Source organism: Lissotriton helveticus, chromosome 4_1 (assembly GCF_964261635.1).
Source record: "Lissotriton helveticus chromosome 4_1, aLisHel1.1, whole genome shotgun sequence".
In the NCBI taxonomy this organism is placed as follows: Eukaryota; Metazoa; Chordata; class Amphibia; order Caudata; family Salamandridae; genus Lissotriton; species Lissotriton helveticus.
Window position 1 is genome coordinate 1259727353 of NC_136063.1, and position 16859 is coordinate 1259744211.

Below are 16859 nucleotides of genomic sequence, written 5' to 3' on the forward strand. Positions count from 1 at the left end.
TGTGGCCCTCTCCTACACTTTCCTCATTTTTCCACCCACCCACCCTCCTTTTCCATGCCAATTTTGCTTTTTCACCCCCCTCTTCCTTATTCTACTGCCAACTTAACCTTCCCCTCTTCCCTGTCCTTCTTTCCCCTTGTCCCCCTCCCCATCTTGTCTTCTAGTTAGGCCACCTCAACTATCCCCCTGCCTTCCTTTCATCCTGTCCCTCCCCTCCCCATGCCTCACCCTCCACTTCCTTCTGTCTTTCCTCACCCATCCTTTGTTATGACATTTTCACAGTTTCCCTTTAAGGGCCTGATTCACATAGGAAAACTTAGACGTTTGAGTAAGTTTACTTTTTTTGGTATACACAAAACTGCAATTTAATAGTAACTTTATGGCTGTAGAGACTCCACAGTTGTGGGGAACTGCAGAGAGCTCTGCACATAAAAAGATAGGCCTGTACAGGCAAAAAGCCAATTTAATATCTACCTTCTCCAGTTCTGCACTGGCCCCTTACCTTCACACTAACTAAATTGCTATATCTACGCTGGTATATGACAGAGAACACTCAACCTGGTCAATAAAATCATTCACAGAACCCCCTTCAGGCAATGACAGATGGTATATCGACCTAAACTACTCCGTAGCTTTCTTTGGCATCACCCCTAGCAGGGACACCATTCCCTTGATTGAGTACTCAGAAATGGCCCTGCCATCCTACTTTGACTCACTTCTTTCTCTGGCTTAGCCCACACCAGCGCCTCCACGTCTTTGCAGGACTTCAGATTACCTCTCGTCAAACTGCTCGGGGACCAGAGTACGGAATATAAAAAACAAAATTACCCCCCCCCCAGAAGAAAGCTGCATTTGCACCATCAGGATGTCTTTTCAACCATGGTAGCATTGCTTCCAGTTTAACCGTAGTATCTGCCCTTTGCGGCAACTCCTATGCCAACCCCTCCTGCTCTATCCCACTGGGGCAGTTTTCCCCCTACTGTGCACTGCAGTTGGGAGTGCCTGAGGCCGAACCTGGAACAGTCTAAGCAAATCTTTCAGGAGGTACATGTAACATGCTCTAATCATAAATTGACCCAGTCCTAAAGGCAAAAAGTAATGTAGAACTGTAAACAGCTATAGTTTGTCAAATGATCGTTCTAATTATACCTCTAATTATAGAGATTATTACTCTGTTTCAGTCCAATGCCATGAATAAAAGATAGCCCATCTCTGATAAACAAATAACCAGACAACACAGTACAGACATCCACTAGAAGGACAACATTTGAAAAAAGTGTGAATAGCTAGATGACACCTCACGGGCGCACCACCAATGGGACCCCTGGTTGGTACTCACCAGGATGGCCCTGTTCTCATCATCGGTGTCAAATAGCTTAACGTAAACGTGTCCGAAAACCCAAAGTAAAGAGAAAGACAGTGAATGGTGCAGTGTACGCAAAACGTATATGTGACAAGGACTAACAACGTTCAACATATAACACACAAAATACTGCGCAACAAGATGCAACTACCTTTTTATTTATATTTTCTTGTTGCTTACAGTAAACATGTAATATAAAAAAGGGGGTACGAATACTACCTATCGATTCATACTCAGCCCACAGCCGACATGTTTCATTGCCTTAGGTATTTTATCAGGCAATTTCTTCAGGGCAAACGAAAATTAGGGTGCCACTGCCAGCGATACTGTGCTTTAAATGCTGTAAATAAAAAAAAAATTGAACACATATATGTATATATATGTAAAAGAGTGCCGGTAGCTTTACTGCGTAGTTAACACTACATTGCACCTAGTAATAGACAATAATGCTAGTTACCTGGGGGGCACCTTTAGCTTTCATACCATTACCAATATGGCTATATACAAGTCTTGGACCCACTTCCAACCGGTAAGTATGGTCTTGCCTCCCTTCTATTTTCATCTGACGGAAAAAATGAAGAGAGGGGAAGGCGCCATACGGGCGCACGTTACAGTCAGCCATTCTAATCTCACCGTGTCAAAAATTGTTATTGTCCGGGGGACAGCGCGTTTACCAGTGGAGGGACTTCAAACGGCGTCTTCTCGGCACCGGAGCGCCGAGTGTATGACGCGCGGTTTATTTACCTCTTCCGGCATCAGTGCTGTTTGGCTCTGATTGGACCGTGCTGTCACGTGTGTAGCGCACCTCTGGTTGGTCCTACAGCTCACAAAGTTATTCTAGCCAGCGAGTGCGGACTTCTACTAATGTTTACACTTCGTATTTTATATACATGCTATCAATGGTCGCATTTTCTATATCGGAAGGGGCATAAATATAATCAAAACGTGCTCCTAATGACAAGACATATATAACACGTGACGGGCATTGAATAGAGCGGGCGCCATCTTGGAACGGTGCTGCTTCACATAATAAAGTTATGGTTGTACACAGTGAAGGTGCACACATAGTCATATTAATTATCAACACCAAGCTCTTTATATATTTCTTTATATATTTCTCAGTGAGCTACTATTTCCATTAGGAGAGCCTCATTAGTAAGAGATATAACTCCTCAGGTCAAATCTACAGTTAATATCTAGTGTAATGGACCCCCTTACCGCATAAGGAGTGAGGAGAATGGATAATTTCAATATTTACAGTTAAAAATGTTTCCATACGCTGAACCTCATCAGTAAGAACTATCACCCCTCGGGTCAAATATGCAGTAAGTATCTGGTGTACTAGTTTACGGGAACACCTTACGGCATATGGAATAAGGAGAGTGGATAGTTTCAATATTTACAGTGTGGTAAATATGTCATCGGGCTATTAGATTGTCGAGCCAAGGAACAACTATATCATCGTAACTTATTCCATTCCAGTAGTTCGTTTAGTCCTTGCTGTTCGCTAGATTCCTGGTATATCCAGCGTGCCTCTTTAGTTGCCAGGCGCTTTTCCATAGACTGTGCCTCGCCCACCACTCTTTCCAGAACTACCCAAGTAAAGGAGTGTTTATTACGATGACAGTGTTGCACTAACTTTGTAGTTAGTTTGCCCTGTCGTATCGTACTTAGGTGCTCTTGGATCCAAAGCTTGATTTTGCGTGTCGTAAGGCCGATATATTCAAGGCCGCACTCACAGCTCAATCTATAGACTACATTCGTAGTGTTGCAATTGCTAAAATGGTTTAACGTCCAGATCTTTCCGGATTTTAGCGTTGTGCTGTGCTAATTATGAGAATCAACCAGTCTCTCGTACACTTATTGGCGATATAACTCCAGTCACATTGGAATTGTTTATCGTCCAAAAAGATACGCGGTTCGATTCTAACTATGAGGCTGGCAGGGGAAGCTCCTGCTTGATAATATTCTGACATAAGAGCTCCATGTAAGGCAATCCTTATGTGCTTCTTTTTCAGGTTACTTAATTTCTCCCACTCTTCCCTTACTTTATTTGACCCTGCCAAGGGATTGTCACTGAAAAGGGAGGGACCTGCTAGGATGGCTGCTATTTGTGCATCCGAAAATGCCAAGCAATTCTTATCCATTACAGACAATAGGCGCAATGCAGAAACGGCAGTTTTAATGATATACCAGCACAATTAAAGGTTAAAGGTTAAAAATCAGAGCAAACAATGAGGCTATTTCTAAAGACTCTCACGGCTAAACTGCCGTACTCAATGTATCCAAATAATAGGAGTCAAGAGGGACATAAGGACTAGGTCGCCCTCCACTCAGTCAAGCACTAATCATAAATTGACCCAGTCCTAAAGGCAAAAAGTAATGTAGAACTGTAAACAGCTATAGTTTGTCAAATGATCGTTCTAATTATACCTCTAATTATAGAGATTATTACTCTGTTTCAGTCCAATGCCATGAATAAAAGATAGCCCGTCTCTGATAAACAAATAACCAGACAACACAGTACAGACATCCACTAGAAGGACAACATTTGAAAAAAGTGTGAATAGCTAGATGACACCTCACGGGCGCACCACCAATGGGACCCCTGGTTGGTACTCACCAGGATGGCCCTGTTCTCATCATCGGTGTCAAATAGCTTAACGTAAACGTGTCAGAAAACCCAAAGTAAAGAGAAAGACAGTGAATGGTGCAGTGTACGCAAAACGTATATGTGACAAGGACTAACAACGTTCAACATATAACACACAAAATACTGCGCAACAAGATGCAACTACCTTTTTATTTATATTTTCTTGTTGCTTACAGTAAACATGTAATATAAAAAAGGGGGTACGAATACTACCTATCGATTCATACTCAGCCCACAGCCGACATGTTTCATTGCCTTAGGTATTTTATCAGGCAATTTCTTCAGGGCAAACGAAAATTAGGGTGCCACTGCCAGCGATACTGTGCTTTAAATGCTGTAAATAAAAAAAAATTGAACACATATATGTATATATATGTAAAAGACTGCCGGTAGCTTTACTGCGTAGTTAACACTACATTGCACCTAGTAATAGACAATAATGCTAGTTACCTGGGGGGCACCTTTAGCTTTCATACCGTTACCAATATGGCTATATACAAGTCTTGGACCCACTTCCAAACGGTAAGTATGGTCTTGCCTCCCTTCTATTTTCATCTGACGGAAAAAATGAAGAGAGGGGAAGGCGCCATACGGGCGCACGTTACAGTCAGCCATTCTAATCTCACCGTGTCAAAAATTGTTATTGTCCGGGGGACAGCGCGTTTACCAGTGGAGGGACTTCAAACGGCGTCTTCTCGGCACCGGAGCGCCGAGTGTATGACGAGCGGTTTATTTACCTCTTCCGGCATCAGTGCTGTTTGGCTCTGATTGGACCGTGCTGTCACGTGTGTAGCGCACCTCTGGTTGGTCCTACAGCTCACAAAGTTATTCTAGCCAGCGAGTGCGGACTTCTACTAATGTTTACACTTCGTATTTTATATACATGCTATCAATGGTCTCATTTTCTATATCGGAAGGGGCATAAATATAATCAAAACGTGCTCCTAATGACAAGACATATATAACACGTGACGGGCATTGAATAGAGCGGGCGCCATCTTGGAACGGTGCTGCTTCACATAATAAAGTTATGGTTGTACACAGTGAAGGTGCACACATAGTGATATTAATTATCAACCACCAAGCTCTTTATATATTTCTTTATATATTTCTCCGTGAGCTACTATTTCCATTAGGAGAGCCTCATTAGTAAGAGATATAACTCCTCAGGTCAAATCTACAGTTAATATCTAGTGTAATGGACCCCCTTACGGCATAAGGAGTGAGGAGAATGGATAATTTCAATATTTACAGTTAAAAATGTTTCCATGCGCTGAACCTCATCAGTAAGAACTATCACCCCTCGGGTCAAATATGCAGTAAGTATCTGGTGTACTAGTTTACGGGAACACCTTACGGCATATGGAATAAGGAGAGTGGATAGTTTCAATATTTACAGTGTGGTAAATATGTCATCGGGCTATTAGATTGTCGAGCCAAGGAACAACTATATCATCGTAACTTATTCCATTCCAGTAGTTCGTTTAGTCCTTGCTGTTCGCTAGATTCCTGGTATATCCAGCGTGCCTCTTTAGTTGCCAGGCGCTTTTCCATAGACTGTGCCTCGCCCACCACTCTTTCCAGAACTACCCAAGTAAAGGAGTGTTTATTACGATGACAGTGTTGCACTAACTTTGTAGTCAGTTTGCCCTGTCGTATCGTACTTAGGTGCTCTTGGATCCGAAGCTTGATTTTGCGTGTCGTAAGGCCGATATATTCAAGGCCGCACTCACAGCTCAATCTATAGACTACATTCGTAGTGTTGCAATTGCTAAAATGGTTTAACGTCCAGATCTTTCCGGATTTTAGCGTTGTGCTGTGCTAATTATGAGAATCAACCAGTCTCTCGTACACTTATTGGCGATATAACTCCAGTCACATCGGAATTGTTTATCGTCCAAAAAGATACGCGGTTCGATTCTAACTATGAGGCTGGCAGGGGAAGCTCCTGCTTGATAATATTCTGACATAAGAGCTCCATGTAAGGCAATCCTTATGTGCTTCTTTTTCAGGTTACTTAATTTCTCCCACTCTTCCCTTACTTTATTTGACCCTGCCAAGGGATTGTCACTGAAAAGGGAGGGACCTGCTAGGATGGCTGCTATTTGTGCATCCGAAAATGCCAAGCAATTCTTATCCATTACAGACAATAGGCGCAATGCAGAAACGGCAGTTTTAATGATATACCAGCACAATTAAAGGTTAAAGGTTAAAAATCAGAGCAAACAATGAGGCTATTTCTAAAGACTCTCACGGCTAAACTGCCGTACTCAATGTATCCAAATAATAGGAGTCAAGAGGGACATAAGGACTAGGTCGCCCTCCACTCAGTCAAGCACTAATCATAAATTGACCCAGTCCTAAAGGCAAAAAGTAATGTAGAACTGTAAACAGCTATAGTTTGTCAAATGATCGTTCTAATTATACCTCTAATTATAGAGATTATTACTCTGTTTCAGTCCAATGCCATGAATAAAAGATAGCCCGTCTCTGATAAACAAATAACCAGACAACACAGTACAGACATCCACTAGAAGGACAACATTTGAAAAAAGTGTGAATAGCTAGATGACACCTCACGGGCGCACCACCAATGGGACCCCTGGTTGGTACTCACCAGGATGGCCCTGTTCTCATCATCGGTGTCAAATAGCTTAACGTAAACGTGTCAGAAAACCCAAAGTAAAGAGAAAGACAGTGAATGGTGCAGTGTACGCAAAACGTATATGTGACAAGGACTAACAACGTTCAACATATAACACACAAAATACTGCGCAACAAGATGCAACTACCTTTTTATTTATATTTTCTTGTTGCTTACAGTAAACATGTAATATAAAAAAGGGGGTACGAATACTACCTATCGATTCATACTCAGCCCACAGCCGACATGTTTCATTGCCTTAGGTATTTTATCAGGCAATTTCTTCAGGGCAAACGAAAATTAGGGTGCCACTGCCAGCGATACTGTGCTTTAAATGCTGTAAATAAAAAAAAATTGAACACATATATGTATATATATGTAAAAGACTGCCGGTAGCTTTACTGCGTAGTTAACACTACATTGCACCTAGTAATAGACAATAATGCTAGTTACCTGGGGGGCACCTTTAGCTTTCATACCGTTACCAATATAGCTATATACAAGTCTTGGACCCACTTCCAAACGGTAAGTATGGTCTTGCCTCCCTTCTATTTTCATCTGACGGAAAAAATGAAGAGAGGGGAAGGCGCCATACGGGCGCACGTTACAGTCAGCCATTCTAATCTCACCGTGTCAAAAATTGTTATTGTCCGGGGGACAGCGCGTTTACCAGTGGAGGGACTTCAAACGGCGTCTTCTCGGCACCGGAGCGCCGAGTGTATGACGAGCGGTTTATTTACCTCTTCCGGCATCAGTGCTGTTTGGCTCTGATTGGACCGTGCTGTCACGTGTGTAGCGCACCTCTGGTTGGTCCTACAGCTCACAAAGTTATTCTAGCCAGCGAGTGCGGACTTCTACTAATGTTTACACTTCGTATTTTATATACATGCTATCAATGGTCTCATTTTCTATATCGGAAGGGGCATAAATATAATCAAAACGTGCTCCTAATGACAAGACATATATAACACGTGACGGGCATTGAATAGAGCGGGCGCCATCTTGGAACGGTGCTGCTTCACATAATAAAGTTATGGTTGTACACAGTGAAGGTGCACACATAGTGATATTAATTATCAACCACCAAGCTCTTTATATATTTCTTTATATATTTCTCCGTGAGCTACTATTTCCATTAGGAGAGCCTCATTAGTAAGAGATATAACTCCTCAGGTCAAATCTACAGTTAATATCTAGTGTAATGGACCCCCTTACGGCATAAGGAGTGAGGAGAATGGATAATTTCAATATTTACAGTTAAAAATGTTTCCATGCGCTGAACCTCATCAGTAAGAACTATCACCCCTCGGGTCAAATATGCAGTAAGTATCTGGTGTACTAGTTTACGGGAACACCTTACGGCATATGGAATAAGGAGAGTGGATAGTTTCAATATTTACAGTGTGGTAAATATGTCATCGGGCTATTAGATTGTCGAGCCAAGGAACAACTATATCATCGTAACTTATTCCATTCCAGTAGTTCGTTTAGTCCTTGCTGTTCGCTAGATTCCTGGTATATCCAGCGTGCCTCTTTAGTTGCCAGGCGCTTTTCCATAGACTGTGCCTCGCCCACCACTCTTTCCAGAACTACCCAAGTAAAGGAGTGTTTATTACGATGACAGTGTTGCACTAACTTTGTAGTCAGTTTGCCCTGTCGTATCGTACTTAGGTGCTCTTGGATCCGAAGCTTGATTTTGCGTGTCGTAAGGCCGATATATTCAAGGCCGCACTCACAGCTCAATCTATAGACTACATTCGTAGTGTTGCAATTGCTAAAATGGTTTAACGTCCAGATCTTTCCGGATTTTAGCAGAATGGTGTTACATTTGCTCGTGATATGGCACACAGAACAATTTCCACAGGGATAGTGGCCATTTGGTACCGTCGAAGTTTCTGGCGGTTTTTTCTCTATCATTCTGGTGTGAACCAATTTGTCCTTTAGATTGGAGGCCCTACGGAAAGCAAAACGGGGTGGCGGCATCTTATGATCTTGCGTGCTAAGCAGTGGCCAGTGTTTTCTGATAGCTTGTCGGATCCTCGAGGCCAGCGGGTCAAAGATCATGACCACTGGTAGACACTCTGATTTTTCTTTTTTATGTGATTCTAAGAGTGCTGTCCTTGGTGTATTCAACGCCCTTTTATTAGCTTGACGGATTATTTTACGTGGATAGTCCCGGGCTTGTAACCTGCTACTTAGATCCTTAGCTTGTTCCTTATAGACCTCAGTCGTAGAGCAATTCCTCCTATACCTCATAAATTGGCCCACTGGGAGATTGTCCCTGAGTGCTCTAGGGTGGTAAGATTGGTAAGCCAGTAGCGAGTTTCTATCTGTAGGTTTTTGGTGTACACTAGTAGCAAACTTTCCTTCTGAAGCCTCGATATCCAAATCTAGGTACACTGCACTTGTCTGGTGGTATTTCCAAGTGAAACGTAGACTCCTGTCTTGCATGTTTAGCCAGTTAAGAAACTGGAGGAGAGAATCTTCTTCTCCTGACCAGATGAGGAGCACGTCATCGATATAACGTCTCCACAGACGTAGATGGTCTTTGAAAGGATTGTTGTCTGAATCGATGACGTGCTCCTCAAACTGCCCCACATAAATACATGCCACACTCGGTGCCATCGTAGCCCCCATCGATGTCCCCGTCACTTGGAGGAAGAGCTCATTTTTGTAGCCGAAGAAATTTCGTGTCAGGGCCAATTCCACACATTGTAAAATGAAACTCTGTGGCGCATCATAAAACCATTCTTGCTTTCTGAGTGCTTTAGCTGTTGCTACTAGGGCCGCTTCTTGAGGGATGCATGAGTATAACGACTCGATGTCTATAGTCACGATATACTCAGTAGCTGGGTTGTAAGTCATAGAGTCTAGAACATTTAAAATATCCGCAGTGTCTTTGACATAAGAGGCTTGGGTTATCACTGATTCGCGTAGATAGTAATCTGCGAATTGGGACAGGGGTTCCAGAATTGACTGGATACCCGACACAATGGGCCTGCCAGGGGGAGGCCTGGCAGGCTTATGTATTTTTGGGAGGACATAAAAGGCAGGAGTCCTCGGGTTGGTGTTAATGAGGAACTCCGCCTCTTTTGCACTTATCCATTTCTTTTCTTTCGCATTGGCAACAAGTTTTGTGATGATATCCTTCAATTCAGGTGTCGGGTCTCTAGCGAGAGGTTGATAATTAGTTCTAACATTTAAGAGTCTTCGAACCTCCGCTTCGTAGTCGGACGTATTTAAAATCACAATTGCGCCGCCCTTGTCCGCGCTCTTGATGGTTATTTTATCGTTGTTCTGGAGGGATTTAATGGAGTCCCAATTTTCTTTCGTCATATTTCTGAAACCCATAGATTTGTTCTTGTTTTCTATGTCTCTAATTTCTTCCAAGACTTTAGCTTCAAACACTGCGGTTTCTGGGCCGAGCGTTGCATTAGGGGGGCAGAAAGTGGAGGGTTTTCTTAAGTTGGAATTAAAACCTCTGCTTTCTTCAGTTGGTTGCTTACAAAAGAATTTCTTAAGTTTTATTTTGCGCATTGTCTCGTGGAACTCGGTTCGGCATTTGAAGGCATCATGGTTCGGTGTGGGCACAAAGCCTAAACCTTTATTTAGCACCTCCTCTTCTTCGGTAGTCAGATGGTGGTCAGATAGATTCACTACGATACTCTTCATAGTGGTTTCTTCCCTCTGCTCCGCGTCATTCGTGGTGAGGAGGTTTGCCATTGTTGTTGTTGTTGAGGTCGATTTCCCCGTCCTCTCCCTCTCCCTTGCTGTTGTTGGAATCCCGGGCCTTTGTTGGATGCTTGGCCCTGTTCTAAAAAATTCCTCAACAGGATATTTAAATCGGTATTCACTGGTGCAGACTGGTTGAATCTCACTCTGCTGGTACTCGGGGCTGGTTCAGGTTCCTCTTCACTTGATGTATTCGCAAAAGACCAGTTGGTGGGTGTTCTTTTCTGCTTTCGTTGGTATATGGGAAACAACGACTCATATTACCAGTCAGCCCAAGAACAACAACCATCTTCTGGTGGCAGCAGAAGTGGTAAGGGAAGTAGGTACCAACAGCAGAAAAGAACACCCACCAACTGGTCTTTTGCGAATACATCAAGTGAAGAGGAACCTGAACCAGCCCCGAGTACCAGCAGAGTGAGATTCAACCAGTCTGCACCAGTGAATACCGATTTAAATATCCTGTTGAGGAATTTTTTAGAACAGGGCCAAGCATCCAACAAAGGCCCGGGATTCCAACAACAGCAAGGGAGAGGGAGAGGACGGGGAATCGACCTCAACAACAACAACAATGGCAAACCTCCTCACCACGAATGACGCGGAGCAGAGGGAAGAAACCACTATGAAGAGTATCGTAGTGAATCTATCTGACCACCATCTGACTACCGAAGAAGAGGAGGTGCTAAATAAAGGTTTAGGCTTTGTGCCCACACCGAACCATGATGCCTTCAAATGCCGAACCGAGTTCCACGAGACAATGCGCAGAATAAAACGTAAGAAATTCTTTTGTAAGCAACCAACTGAAGAAAGCAGAGGTTTTAATTCCAACTTAAGAAAACCCTCCACTTTCTGCCCCCCTAATGCAACGCTCGGCCCAGAAACCGCAGTGTTTGAAGCTAAAGTCTTGGAAGAAATTAGAGACATAGAAAACAAGAACTAATCTATGGGTTTCAGAAATATGACGAAAGAAAATTGGGACTCCATTAAATCCCTCCAGAACAACGATAAAATAACCATCAAGAGCGCGGACAAGGGCGGCGCAATTGTGATTTTAAATACGTCCGACTACGAAGCGGAGGTTCGAAGACTCTTAAATGTTAGAACTAATTATCAACCTCTCGCTAGAGACCCGACACCTGAATTGAAGGATATCATCACAAAACTTGTTGCCAATGCAAAAGAAAAGAAATGGATAAGTGCAAAAGAGGCGGAGTTCCTCATTAACACCAACCCGAGGACTCCTGCCTTTTATGTCCTCCCAAAAATACATAAGCCTGCCAGGCCTCCCCCTGGCAGGCCCATTGTGTCGGGTATCCAGTCAATTCTGGAACCCCTGTCCCAATTCGCAGATTACTATCTACGCGAATCAGTGATAACCCAAGCCTCTTTTGTCAAAGACACTGTGGATATTTTAAATGTTCTAGACTCTATGACTTACAACCCAGCTACTGAGTATATCGTGACTATAGACATCGAGTCGTTATACTCGTGCATCCCTCAAGAAGCGGCCCTAGTAGCAACAGCTAAAGCACTCAGAAAGCAAGAATGGTTTTATGATGCGCCACAGAGTTTCATTTTACAATGTGTGGAATTGGCCCTGACACGAAATTTCTTCGGCTACAAAAATGAGCTCTTCCTCCAAGTGACGGGGACATCGATGGGGGCTACGATGGCACCGAGTGTGGCATGTATTTATGTGGGGCAGTTTGAGGAGCACGTCATCGATTCAGACAACAATCCTTTCAAAGACCATCTACGTCTGTGGAGACGTTATATCGATGACGTGCTCCTCATCTGGTCAGGAGAAGAAGATTCTCTCCTCCAGTTTCTTAACTGGCTAAACACGCAAGACAGGAGTCTACGTTTCACTTGGAAATACCACCAGACAAGTGCAGTGTACCTCGATTTGGATATCGAGGCTTCAGAAGGAAAGTTTGCTACTAGTGTACACCAAAAACCTACAGATAGAAACTCGCTACTGGCTTACCAATCTTACCACCCTAGAGCACTCAGGGACAATCTCCCAGTGGGCCAATTTATGAGGTATAGGAGGAATTGCTCTACGACTGAGGTCTATAAGGAACAAGCTAAGGATCTAAGTAGCAGGTTACAAGCCCGGGACTATCCACGTAAAATAATCCGTCAAGCTAATAAAACGGCGTTGAATACACCAAGGACAGCACTCTTAGAATCACATAAAAAAGAAAAATCAGAGTGTCTACCAGTGGTCATGACCTTTGACCCGCTGGCCTCGAGGATCCGACAAGCTATCAGAAAACACTGGCCACTGCTTAGCACGCAAGATCATAAGATGCCGCCACCCCGTTTTGCTTTCCGTAGGGCCTCCAATCTAAAGGACAAATTGGTTCACACCAGAATGATAGAGAAAAAACCGCCAGAAACTTCGACGGTACCAAATGGCCACTATCCCTGTGGAAATTGTTCTGTGTGCCATATCACGAGCAAATGTAACACCATTCTGCTAAAATCCGGAAAGATCTGGACGTTAAACCATTTTAGCAATTGCAACACTACGAATGTAGTCTATAGATTGAGCTGTGAGTGCGGCCTTGAATATATCGGCCTTACGACACGCAAAATCAAGCTTCGGATCCAAGAGCACCTAAGTACGATACGACAGGGCAAACTGACTACAAAGTTAGTGCAACACTGTCATCGTAATAAACACTCCTTTACTTGGGTAGTTCTGGAAAGAGTGGTGGGCGAGGCACAGTCTATGGAAAAGCGCCTGGCAACTAAAGAGGCACGCTGGATATACCAGGAATCTAGCGAACAGCAAGGACTAAACGAACTACTGGAATGGAATAAGTTACGATGATATAGTTGTTCCTTGGCTCGACAATCTAATAGCCCGATGACATATTTACCACACTGTAAATATTGAAACTATCCACTCTCCTTATTCCATATGCAGTAAGGTGTTCCCGTAAACTAGTACACCAGATACTTACTGCATATTTGACCCGAGGGGTGATAGTTCTTACTGATGAGGTTCAGCGCATGGAAACATTTTTAACTGTAAATATTGAAATTATCCATTCTCCTCACTCCTTATGCGGTAAGGGGGTCCATTACACTAGATATTAACTGTAGATTTGACCTGAGGAGTTATATCTCTTACTAATGAGGCTCTCCTAATGGAAATAGTAGCTCACGGAGAAATATATAAAGAAATATATAAAGAGCTTGGTGGTTGATAATTAATATGACTATGTGTGCACCTTCACTGTGTACAACCATAACTTTATTATGTGAAGCAGCACCGTTCCAAGATGGCGCCCGCTCTATTCAATGCCCGTCACGTGTTATATATGTCTTGTCATTAGGAGCACGTTTTGATTATATTTATGCCCCTTCCGATATAGAAAATGCGACCATTGATAGCATGTATATAAAATACGAAGTGTAAACATTAGTAGAAGTCCGCACTCGCTGGCTAGAATAACTTTGTGAGCTGTAGGACCAACCAGAGGTGCGCTACACACGTGACAGCACGGTCCAATCAGAGCCAAACAGCACTGATGCCGGAAGAGGTAAATAAACCGCGCGTCATACACTCAGCGCTCCGGTGCCGAGAAGAGACGCCGTTTGAAGTCCCTCCACTGGTAAACGCGCTGTCCCCCGGACAATAACAATTTTTGACACGGTGAGATTAGAATGGCTGACTGTAACGTGCGCCCGTATGGCGCCTTCCCCTCTCTTCATTTTTTCCGTCAGATGAAAATAGAAGGGAGGCAAGACCATACTTACCGGTTGGAAGTGGGTCCAAGACTTGTATATAGCCATATTGGTAACGGTATGAAAGCTAAAGGTGCCCCCCAGGTAACTAGCATTATTGTCTATTACTAGGTGCAATGTAGTGTTAACTACGCAGTAAAGCTACCGGCAGTCTTTTACATATATATACATATATGTGTTCAATTTTTTTTGATTTACAGCATTTAAAGCACAGTATCGCTGGCAGTGGCACCCTAATTTTCGTTTGCCCTGAAGAAATTGCCTGATAAAATACCTAAGGCAATGAAACATGTCGGCTGTGGGCTGAGTATGAATCGATAGGTAGTATTCGTACCCCCTTTTTTATATTACATGTTTACTGTAAGCAACAAGAAAATATAAATAAAAAGGTAGTTGCATCTTGTTGCGCAGTATTTTGTGTGTTATATGTTGAACGTTGTTAGTCCTTGTCACATATACGTTTTGCGTACACTGCACCATTCACTGTCTTTCTCTTTACTTTGGGTTTTCGGACACGTTTACGTTAAGCTATTTGACACCGATGATGAGAACAGGGCCATCCTGGTGAGTACCAACCAGGGGTCCCATTGGTGGTGCGCCCGTGAGGTGTCATCTAGCTATTCACACTTTTTTCAAATGTTGTCCTTCTAGTGGATGTCTGTACTGTGTTGTCTGGTTATTTGTTTATCAGAGACGGGCTATCTTTTATTCATGGCATTGGACTGAAACAGAGTAATAATCTCTATAATTAGAGGTATAATTAGAACGATCATTTGACAAACTATAGCTGTTTACAGTTCTACATTACTTTTTGCCTTTAGGACTGGGTCAATTTATGATTAGTGCTTGACTGAGTGGAGGGCGACCTAGTCCTTTATGTCCCTCTTGACTCCTATTATTTGGATACATTGAGTACGGCAGTTTAGCCGTGAGAGTCTTTAGAAATAGCCTCATTTGTTTGCTCTGATTTTTAACCTTTAACCTTTAATTGTGCTGGTATATCATTAAAACTGCCGTTTCTGCATTGCGCCTATTGTCTGTAATGGATAAGAATTGCTTGGCATTTTCGGATGCACAAATAGCAGCCATCCTAGCAGGTCCCTCCCTTTTCAGTGACAATCCCTTGGCAGGGTCAAATAAAGTAAGGGAAGAGTGGGAGAAATTAAGTAACCTGAAAAAGAAGCACATAAGGATTGCCTTACATGGAGCTCTTATGTCAGAATATTATCAAGCAGGAGCTTCCCCTGCCAGCCTCATAGTTAGAATCGAACCGCGTATCTTTTTGGACGATAAACAATTCCGATGTGACTGGAGTTATATCGCCAATAAGTGTACGAGAGACTGGTTGATTCTCATAATTAGCACAGCACAACGCCTAAGTGAAGAAGTTCTGAAAGAAATTGCTGAATTAGAGGAAACTATAAATCGTGATAGTAGCTTTGTTGATGCCAAGGAACACCTAGAGAAGATCAAAATAGATCTAGAGGAATACAAACAATATATGGTGACACAGAAAATCAGAGGCTTGCAACGTAACCTCCAACGCTACACACACGAGTGGGTTTCCCATATACCAACGACTCATATCACCAGTCAGCCCAAGAACAACAACCATCTTCTGGTGGCAGCAGAAGTGGTAAGGGAAGTAGGTACCAACAGCAGAAAAGAACACCCACCAACTGGTCTTTTGCGAATACATCAAGTGAAGAGGAACCTGAACCAGCCCCGAGTACCAGCAGAGTGAGATTCAACCAGTCTGCACCAGTGAATACCGATTTAAATATCCTGTTGAGGAATTTTTTAGAACAGGGCCAAGCATCCAACAAAGGCCCGGGATTCCAACAACAGCAAGGGAGAGGGAGAGGACGGGGAAATCGACCTCAACAACAACAACAATGGCAAACCTCCTCACCACGAATGACGCGGAGCAGAGGGAAGAAACCACTATGAAGAGTATCGTAGTGAATCTATCTGACCACCATCTGACTACCGAAGAAGAGGAGGTGCTAAATAAAGGTTTAGGCTTTGTGCCCACACCGAACCATGATGCCTTCAAATGCCGAACCGAGTTCCACGAGACAATGCGCAGAATAAAACTTAAGAAATTCTTTTGTAAGCAACCAACTGAAGAAAGCAGAGGTTTTAATTCCAACTTAAGAAAACCCTCCACTTTCTGCCCCCCTAATGCAACGCTCGGCCCAGAAACCGCAGTGTTTGAAGCTAAAGTCTTGGAAGAAATTAGAGACATAGAAAACAAGAACAAATCTATGGGTTTCAGAAATATGACGAAAGAAAATCGGGACTCCATTAAATCCCTCCAGAACAACGATAAAATAACCATCAAGAGCGCGGACAAGGGCGGCGCAATTGTGATTTTAAATACGTCCGACTACGAAGCGGAGGTTCGAAGACTCTTAAATGTTAGAACTAATTATCAACCTCTCGCTAGAGACCCGACACCTGAATTGAAGGATATCATCACAAAACTTGTTGCCAATGCGAAAGAAAAGAAATGGATAAGTGCAAAAGAGGCGGAGTTCCTCATTAACACCAACCCGAGGACTCCTGCCTTTTATGTCCTCCCAAAAATACATAAGCCTGCCAGGCCTCCCCCTGGCAGGCCCATTGTGTCGGGTATCCAGTCAATTCTGGAACCCCTGTCCCAATTCGCAGATTACTATCTACGCGAATCAGTGATAAACCAAGCCTCT